Genomic DNA, 8,183 nt, shown 5'->3' on the forward strand with positions numbered 1-8,183 from the left:
ATAAGCCCCTATCTTTCTCTGTGTCCGATTAAAACTCCGTAACCACAAGTATTGCCTGAGTGTTAGCAATTATGAAAGACTAAATGATAGTTGAGTATGTGGACTTGCTAGAAAGCTCTGACATAGACTCTTTCTGATGTTATGATAAATTGCAATTGCTTCAATGACTTAGATTATAGTTTGTTAGTTCTCAATAAACTTTCTGATTCATACTTTGCATTGTGCACAGATTATTACTTGAGCATTAGAAATCATATGAGAATATTCATATATGTTACTGCTATGAGAATAATCATGATGCACTCATGTCCGTATTTTATTTTTTTTACACCTCTACCTCTAAACATGTGGACCTATTTATCGTTATCGGCTTCCGCTTGAGGACAAGCGAGGTCTAAGCTTATGAGAGTTGATACGTCCATTTTGCATCATGCTTTTATATCGATATTTATTGCATTATGGGCTGTTATTACACGTTATGTCACAATACTTATGCCTATTCTATCTTATTTTACAAGGTTTACATAAGGAGGGAGAATGCCGGCAACTGGAATTCTGGGCTGGAAAAGCAGCAAATATTAGAGACCTATTCTGCACACCTCCAAAAGTCCTGAAACTCCACGAAAGTTATTTTTGGAAATAATAAAAAATACTGAGCAGAAGAAATACGTCAGGGGGGCCACCACCTGTCCACGAGGGTGGGGGCGCGCCCTACCCCCTGGGCGCGCCCCCTACCTCGTGGGCCCCCTGTTGGTCCTCCGGTGGCATCTTCTGCTATATGAAGTCTTTTGCCTGAAGAAAAATTAGAAGCAAGCTTTCGGGACGAGACTCCGCCGCCACGAGGCGGAACCTTGGCGGAACCAATCTAGGGCTCCGGCAGAGCTGTTCTGCCGGGGACACTTCCCTCCGGGAGGGGGAAATCATCGCCATCGTCATCACCAATGCTCCTCTCATCGGGAGAGGGCAATCTCCATCAACATCTTCACCAGCACCATCTCCTCTCAAACCCTAGTTCATCTCTTGTATCCAATTCTTGTCTCCAAGTCCGGGATTGGTACCTGTGGCCTTGCTAGTAGTGTTGATTACTCCTTGTAGTTGATGCTAGTTGGTTTATTTGGTGGAAGATCATATGTTCAGATCCTTTATGCATATTAATACCCCTCTGATTATGAACATGAATATGCTTTGTGAGTAGTTACGTTTGTTCCTGAGGACATGGGAGAAGTCTTGCTATTAGTAGTCATGTGAATTTGGTATTCGTTCCATATTTTGATGAGATGTATGTTGTCTATCCTCAAGTGGTGTTATGTGAACGTTGACTACATGACACTTCACCATTAGTTGGGCCTATAGGAAGGCATTGGGAAGTAATAAGTAGATGATGGGTTGCTAGAGTGATAGAAGCTTAACCCTAGTTTATGCGTTGCTTCGTAAGGGGCTGATTTGGATCCATATGTTTCATGCTATGGTTAGGTTTACCTTAATACTTTTGTTGTAGTTGTGGATGCTTGCAATAGAGGTTAATCATAAGTGGGATGCTTGTTCAAGTAAGAACAGCACCCAAGCACCGGTCCACCCACATATCAAATTATCAAAGTACCGAACGCGAATCATATGAACGTGATGAAAACTAGCTTGATGATAATTCCCATGTGTCCTCGGGAGCGCTTTTCCCTATATAAGAGTTTGTCCAGGCTTATCCTTTCCTACAAAAAGGATTGGGCCACCTTGCTGCACTTTATTTACTTTTGTTACTTGTTGCTCGTTACAAATTATCTTATCACAAAACTATCTGTTACCTATTATTCAAGTGCTTGCAGAGAATACCTTGCTGAAAACCGCTTATCATTTCCTTCTGCTCCTCGTTGGGTTCGACACTCTTACTTATCAAAAGGACTACGATAGATCCCCTATACTTGTGGGTCATCGTCGGCGTCCTGGGAACGAGGGTCCCCAGATTTGCCTGCCTGCGGCCCGCGGCGTGGTTGTGCTAGCAGGCCTGTACGGCCCATCTTCATCAACAAGGCATTCAAGACCCTCGCGAGGGGCCAAGCCTCGCGAGGCGGACGGCGCAAGACCTCCTCAGGAGCGGCCTTGCCAGGCAGGCTCATGAGGGGTGGAGAGATCAAGGAAAGGAAAACCTTGCGAGGTTCTCATGACATGAGCCATGAAGATCGAGACCAGGCGGGTGCCAGCGCGCGCAGCGTCCTTGTTTCCTCTTTGGTGCTAATGAGGCAAGCGCAGGCGCGGAGTACCGAGGCATCAGGCAAAGGTTTCCATATCGACGCAATGAGACCAGGACCAACAGGACGGCAAGACGGAGGTCACCATGGAGCCCAATGCGGCGTCACCTCAAGAGCCTTTTGCAGGCGAAGACCGCTTTTGTCAGGATAAGCTGTACTAGTTGTCCCCTTTCAAATTGGCCATTGTTGGCTCCCTTCCCGCTCAATATTTGGGGAGAGGACCAGGGCCTCTATAAATAGGACTAGCCACCACAGTAGAAGGCAACTAAGCCTGAGCTGATCGAATCCTCACATACACAAGTTCGCCAAGCAGAAGAACACCTCAACCTCAGGAGGCTGTTCTTCCCCTTGTATTATTCATCAACAGCCCAAGAGGCAATCCACCACCACCACACTAGAGTAGGGTATCACACCACAACGGTGGCCCGAACTAGTATAAATCTTGTGTCCCTTGTGTTATGAGTTCGTCAAGTTAGTCCGTGAGATCTTAGCAAAACTAGGACGTGGATCGGTAGGGGGAAGTCTTCGTGCGCACCCTAGTGTTCGAACCTTGAGGGTTTTGCTGGAACCCGTGATCCGACACTATGGATGTGAATTTTGTTGGTAGGAACAATTTTAGTAACAACGCTTATAGAGGAAATTTTAATCCTAGGCCGTATCCTAATAATTCCTCTAATAATTATGGTAATTCCTACAACAACTCTTATGGAAATTTTAATAAGATGCCCTCTGATTTTGAGACTAGTGTTAAAGAATTTATGATTTCTCAAAAGAATTTCAATTCTTTGCTTGAAGAAAAATTGCCTAAGATTGATGAGTTGGCTAGGAACGTGGATAGAATTTCTCTTGATGTTTATTCTTTGAAACTTACATATATTCCACCTAGGCATGATATCAATGAGTCTCTCAAAGCTATGAGAATTTCCATTGATGAGTGCAAAGAAAGAACCGCTAGGATACGTGCTAAAAAAGATTGCTTTATGAAAGCATGTTCTTCTAGTTTTCATGATAATAAGGATGAAGATCTAAAAGTAATTGATGTGTCCCCTATTAAATCTTTGTTTTGCAATATGAATCTTGATAATGATGGGACTGGAGATGAGTCAACTTTAGTTAAAAGGCGTCCCAATGATTCGGAGTTTTTAGATCTTGATGCAAAAATTGATAAAAGTGGGATTGAAGAGGTCAAAACTTTACATAGCAATGAACCCACCATTTTGGATTACAAGGAATTTAATTATGATAATTGTTCTTTAATATATTGTATTTCAATTTTGCAATCCGTGCTAAATTCTCCGCATGCTTATAGTCAAAATAAGCCTTTTACCAAACATATCATTAATGCTTTAAAGCAATCCTATGAAGAAAAGCTTGAATTGGAAGTTTCTATCCCTAGAAAACTTTATGATGAGTGGGAACCTACTATTAAAATTAAAATTAAAGACCATGAATGCTATGCTTTGTGTGATTTGGGCGCTAGTGTTTCCACGATTCCAAAAACTTTGTGTGATATGTTAGGTTTCCGTGAATTTGATGATTGTTCTTTAAACTTGCACCTTGTGGATTCCACTATTAAGAAACCTATGGGAAGAATTAATGATGTTCTTATTGTTGCAAATAGGAATTATGTGCCTGTACATTTCATTGTCCTTGATATAGATTGCAATCCTTCATGTCCTATTATTCTTGGTAGACCTTTCCTTAGAACGATTGGTGCAATTATTGATATGAAAGAAGGGAATATCAGATTCCAATTTCCGTAAAGGAAAGGCATGGAACACTTTCCTAGAAATAAAATTAAATTACCTTATGAATCTATTATGAGAGCTACTTATGGATTGCCTATCAAAGATGGCAATACCTAGATCTATCCTTGCCTTTATGCCTAGCTAGGGGCGTTAAACGATAGCGCTTGTTGGGAGGCAACCCAATTTTATTTTTTTCTTGCTTTTTAGTTATGTTTAGTAATAAATAATTCATCTAGCCTCTGGTTAGATGTTTTTTCATGTTTAAATTAGTGTTTGTGCCAAGTAGAACCTTTGGGAAGACTTGGGTGAAGTCTTTTTGATCTTGCTGTAAAAGACAGAAGCTTTAGCGCTCACGAGATTAGCTACAACTTTTTACTGGAGAGTTCTATTTAGTTGATTATTTTTGCAGATGATTCATATATAAATTCCTCACGTCTAGCAATTTATTTTAGAATTTTTGGAGTTCCATAAATATGCGTTTGATACAGATTACTACAGACTGTTCTATTTTTGACAGATTCTGTTTTTCGTGTGTTGTTTGCTTATTTTGATGAGTCTATGGCTAGTATCGGAGGTTATGAACCATAGAGAAGTTGGAATACATTAGGTTTAACACCAATATAAATAAATAATGAGTTCATTACAGTAACTTGAAGTGGTGTTTTGTTTTCTTTCGCTAACAGAGCTCACGAGATTTTCTGTTAAGTTTTGTGTTGTGAAGTTTTCAAGTTTTGGGTAAAGATTTGATGGATTATGGAACAAGGAGTGGCAAGAGCCTAACATTGGGGATGCCCAAGGAACCCCAAGGTAAAACTCAAGGAAAACCAAAAATCCTAAGCTTGGGGATGCCCCGGAAGGCATCCCCTCTTTTGTCTTCGTCCATCGGTAACTTTACATGGAGCTATATTTTTATTCACCACATGATATGTGTTTTGCTTGGAGCGTCTTGTATGATTTGAGTCTTTGATTTTTAATTCACCACAATCATCCTTTCTGTACACACCTTTTGGGAGAGACACACATTAATCGAAATTTATTAGAATACTCTATGTGCTTCACTTATATCTTTTGAGCTAAACAATTTTGCTCTAGTGCTTCACTTATATCTTTTAGAGCACGGTGGTGGTTATATTTTATAGAAATTATTGATCTCTCATGCTTCACTTATATTATTTTGAGAGTCTTTTAGAACAGCATGGTAGTTTGCCTTGGCTATAAATTTAGTCCTATTATGATAGGCATCCAAGATGGATATAATAAAAACTTTTATATAAGTGCATTGAATACTAAGAGAAGTTTGATACTTGATGATGGTTTTGAGATATCAAGAGTGTGATATTAGAGTTATGCTAATTGAGTAGTTGCGAATTTGAGAAATACTTGTTCAAAAGTTTGTGATTCCCGTAGCATGCACGTATGGTGAACCGTTATGTGATGAAGTCGGAGCATGATTTATTTATTGATTGTCTTCCTTATGAGTGGCGGTCGGGGACGAGCAATGGTCTCTTCCTACCAATCTATCCCCCTAGGAGCATGCGCATAGTACTTCGTTTCAATAACTAATAGATTTTTGCAATAAGTATGTGAGTTCTTTATGACTAATGTTGAGTCCATGGATTATACGCACTCTCGCCCTTCCACCATTGCTAGCCTCTCTAATACCGCGCACCTTTCACCGGTATCATACACCCACCATATACCTTCCTCAAAACAGACACCATACCTACCTATTATGGCATTTCCATAGCCATTCCGAGATATATTGCCATGCAACTTACCACCGTTCCATTTATTATGACACGCTTCATCATTGTCATATTGCTTTGCATGATCATGTAGTTGACATCGTATTTGTGGCAAAGCCACCTTTATAAGTCTTTCATACATGTCACTCTTGATTCATTGCATATCCTGGTACACCGCTGGAGGCATTCACATAGAGTCATATTTTGTTCTAAGTATTGAGTTGTAGTCTTTGAGTTGTAAGTAAATAAAAGTGTGATGTTCATCATTATTAGAGCATTGTCCCAAGTGAGGAAAGGATGATGGAGACTATGATTCCCCCACAAGTCGGGATGAGACTCCGGACAAAAAGAAAAAAAGAGAAAGATAAGAGGCCAAAAAACAGAAGGCCCAAATAAAAAATGAGAGAAAAAGAGAGAAGGGACAATGTTACTATCCTTTTACCACACTTGTGCTTCAAAGTAGCACCATGATCTTCATGATAGAGAGTCTCCTATGTTGTCACTTTCATATACTAGTGGGAATTTTACATTATAGAACTTGGCTTGTACATTCCAATGATGGGCTTCCTCAAAATGCCCTAGGTCTTCATGACCAAGCGAGTTGGATGCACACCCACTTAGTTTCTTTTGTTGATCTTTCATACACTTATAGCTCTAGTGCATCCATTGCATGGAAATCCCTACTCACTCACATTGATATATATTGATGGGCATCTCCATAGCCCATTGATACGCCTAGTTGATGTGAGACTATCTTCTCCTTTTTTGTCTTCTCCACAACCACCATTCTATTCCACATATAGTGCTATATCCATGGCTCACGCTGATGTATTGTGTGAAGATTGAAAAAGTTTGAGAACATCAAAAGTATGAAACAATTGCTTGGCTTGTCATCGGGGTTGTGCATGATTAAATACTTTGTGTGATGAAGATAGAGCATAGCCAGACTATATGATTTTGTAGGGATAACTTTCTTTGGCCATGTTATTTTGAGAAGACATGATTGCTTAGTTAGTATGCTTAAAGTATTATTATTTTTATGTCAATATTAAACTTTTATCTTGAATCTTTCGGATCTGAACATTCAAGCCACAATAAAGAAAATTACATTGAGAAATATGCTAGGTAGCATTCCACATCAAAAATTCTGTTTTTATCATTTACCTACTCGAGGACGAGCAGGAATTAAGCTTGGGGATGCTTGATACGTCTCCAACGTATCTATATTTTTTAATTGTTCCATGCTATTATATTATCTGTTTTGGATGTTTAATGGGCTTTACTATACACTTTTATATTATTTTTGGGACTAACCTACTAACCCAAGGCCCAGTGCAAATTGTTGTTTTTTTGCCTATTTCAGTGTTTCGCAGAAAAGGAATATCAAACGGAGTCCAAACGGAATGAACCCTTCGGGAGAGTTATTTTTGGAACAAACGTGATCCAGAGGACTTGGAGTGGACGTCAAGAAATCAACGAGGAGGCCACGAGGTAGTGAGGCGCGCCTGCCCTCCTGGGCGCGCCCCCACCCTCGTGGGCCCCTCGTAGCTCCACCGACCTACTTCTTCCTCCTATATATACCCATATATCCCGAAACCAACTAGGAGCACCACGAAACCCTATTTCCACCACCGCAACCTTCTGTACCCGTGAGATCTCATCTTGGGGCCTTTTCCGGCGCTCCACCGGAGGGGGAATCGATCACGGAGGGCTTCTACATCAACACCATAGCCTCTCCGATGATGTGTGAGTAGTTTACCACAGACCTTCGGGTCCATAGTTATTAGCTAGATGGCTTCTTCTCTCTCTTTGGATCTTCTTGGAGATCTATTCAATGTAACTCTTTTTGCGGTGTGTTTGTCGAGATCCGATGAATTGTGGGTTTATGATCAAGATTATCTATGAACAATATTTGAATCTTCTCTGAATTCTTTTATGTATGATTGGTTATCTTTGCAAGTCTCTTCGAATTATCAGTTTGGTTTGGCCTACTAGATTGATATTTCTTGCATGGGAGAAGTGCTTAGCTTTGGGTTCAATCTTGCGTTGCTCGATCCCAGTGATCGAAGGGGAAACGACACGTATTGTATTGTTGCCATCGAGGATAACAAGATGGGGTTTATATCATATTGCTTGAGTTTATCCCTCTACATCATGTCATCTTGCCTAATGCGTTACTATGTTCTTATGAACTTAATACTCTAGATGCATGCTGGATAGCGGTCGATGTGTGGAGTAATAGTAGTAGATGTAGGCAGGAGTCGGTCTACTTGTCACGGACATGATGCCTATATACATGATCATGCCTAGATATTCTCATAATTATGCACTTTTCTATCAATTGCTCGACAGTAATTTGTTCACCCACCGTAATACTTATGATATCTTGAGAGAAGCCACTAGTGAAACCTATGGCCCCGGGATCTATTTTCCATCATATTAATCTT

This window comes from Aegilops tauschii, chromosome 2, assembly GCF_002575655.3.
Source record: "Aegilops tauschii subsp. strangulata cultivar AL8/78 chromosome 2, Aet v6.0, whole genome shotgun sequence".
Taxonomy (NCBI): Eukaryota; Viridiplantae; Streptophyta; class Magnoliopsida; order Poales; family Poaceae; genus Aegilops; species Aegilops tauschii.